The following is a 2,142-nucleotide window of genomic DNA, read 5'->3' on the forward strand; positions in this document are numbered from 1 at the left end:
TGGTCTACAGAGTGAGTTCCAGGACAGCCAGGACTACACAGAGAAACCCTGTCTCGAAAAAGCAAAAAAAATTTACCAAGCTATTCTCTACCCAGTTCATCTGGTCTACCAGCAAACAAAGCATTGGAAAACACAAGCCAGCAGATGGCCAAAGGCCTGTCCTGGGGAAAGGGAATAACTAATCAGAATGTCAGAATGGTAAACTTCAGATACCAACAGCCTGATTTACAAAGACGACGGCGGCTCTGTAGGCTTCTCAGGGCTGGGGTGACACAGCAAACAGCACCAGTATTATCATGGCCAACACCCACTGTCAGTCTCTCTACACATTCTTGCTGTCCTAAATTTACTATACAAACCAGGCTAGCCTTAGAGACTTGCCTGCCTCAGCTCCCAAGGAGGGTATCCTTGGCTCTTTTTCTTCTCTCAGCCTTCCCTTTTTTTTTTTTTTTGAGACAGGGTTTCTCTGTGTTTTCCAGAAAGGGTTTCTCTGTGTAGCCCTGGCTGTCCTGGAACTCACTTTGTAGACCAGGCTGTCCTTGAACTCAGAAATCTGCCTGCCTCTGACTCCTGAGTGCTGGGATTAAATGCGTGCGCCACTACCGCCCAGCTGGTTCTCAGCCTTCCTAACACTGTAACTCTTCAATACAGTTCCTCTCTTGTGACCTGCAACCATAAATTATTTTCATTGCTACTTTGTAATTTCGTTAATGTTATGAATTGTAATGTAAATATCCATATTTCCTGATGGTCTACTTTCATAGGTGGCCCCTGTGAAAGGGTCATTTGACAGGAGTCTCCTCCCACAGGTTGAGAAATGCTGCCTTAGGTGGTCAGAACACACAGAAATACTGTTGAATTAACGATTAACGAAAGCCAGGTGTGGTGGCTCATAAATCTTTGTGTAATCCTTGTACTTCCAAGGCTGAAGTAGGAGGATCATTATGAACTCAGGGCCAACTTGGGGTTCACAGTGAGTTTTAGGCCAACATGGCTACAAGAGCAGGGCTTTAACTCACCCAGTACACTCCAATGCTTACTGGGAAACCCACCACGACTCCATTCTTCTTCTCTGAGCTATGCTGTGTCTTTCTTGCTCAGAGAATGAGTGTCCCAACCTTCTCAAACTATCTTCCACACTGCAGCATGACTGGCCTTGAAGCACAGCGGTCTTCCTGCCCTAACCTGACCAGCAGGAGACAGTGCTCCCGTCTGCGTGAAATCCTAAGTCTGCCTTACCAGCTTCACCCTGCGCCCTGACCCTGTTTAGGAGTCTTTCCTTCGAAGTCCCACTGCCTGTACAATGAACGTGTTCACATAACACAATATACAATGTAGATTAAATGATATCTGAAATCAAGTATTTCTCTGTTTTCTCAAGGTAGTAAAATGTATTCCTGTTTTCTTCCCCTTTGTTTTGTTTTTTTTTTTTTTTCCCCAAACAGGTATAGCCCTGGCTAGCCTCGAACTTGCTCTGTAGACCAGGGTAGCCTCAAATTCAAGGATCCATTTGTCTCTGCGTTTAGGCCTGAGTCACTCTGCCAGGCTATAAAACTTATCCCTAACAATGGTCCCTGCAGTGAATGAGATCACAGCTCTCAGTATTGCCTCTAAGAAGATAAGGTACAGGAAGTACACATGGTGATGAAGTTTATAGTATAATGGAGTTTTGCATTTCCCACTCAGAATAAATCTGTCTCCCAAATGCTGATATTAACCAGGTAAGGATCTACACAAAGCCAATTATCTCTCTACTGTAGATTCTTCAGATATTGAAGGCAAAGTCAAATCTGTCTAAGACACAAGGACCCACAAAAGCGCACCACCCCAACACTCTTTAGAACATTAGAACAAGGTTCATGGGGCTTGAGAGACAGCTCAGGTGAAGGGCACTTGTAGCTCCAGAGGACCTAGGTTCTTAGCATCCACAGAGGTCTAGATCCAGGGGATCCTATGCCCGCCCGCTTCTGATGTCCATGGGTACCAAGCAAGCATCAAGTGCATACACATATACATGCAGACAACACACACATACACACAAAATAAAGTTAGAGAGAGAGAGAGAGAGAGAGAGAGAGAGAGAGAGAGAGAGAGAGAGAGAAGAAGAAGGAGGAGGAGGAGGAGGAGGAGGAGGAGGAGGAA

General features: G+C 45.3%; 1 protein-coding gene across 1 annotated transcript in view; it reads right to left on the reverse strand.

Moving 5' to 3' along the window:
- Nucleotides 1–2,142, reverse strand: part of Npepps (aminopeptidase puromycin sensitive) — a 79,482-nt gene that overhangs the window by 4,534 nt on the left and 72,806 nt on the right. The window lies entirely within an intron of this gene.

The sequence above is a fragment of the Mus pahari genome, chromosome 14 (genome assembly GCF_900095145.1).
Source record: "Mus pahari chromosome 14, PAHARI_EIJ_v1.1, whole genome shotgun sequence".
Taxonomy (NCBI): domain Eukaryota; kingdom Metazoa; phylum Chordata; class Mammalia; order Rodentia; family Muridae; genus Mus; species Mus pahari.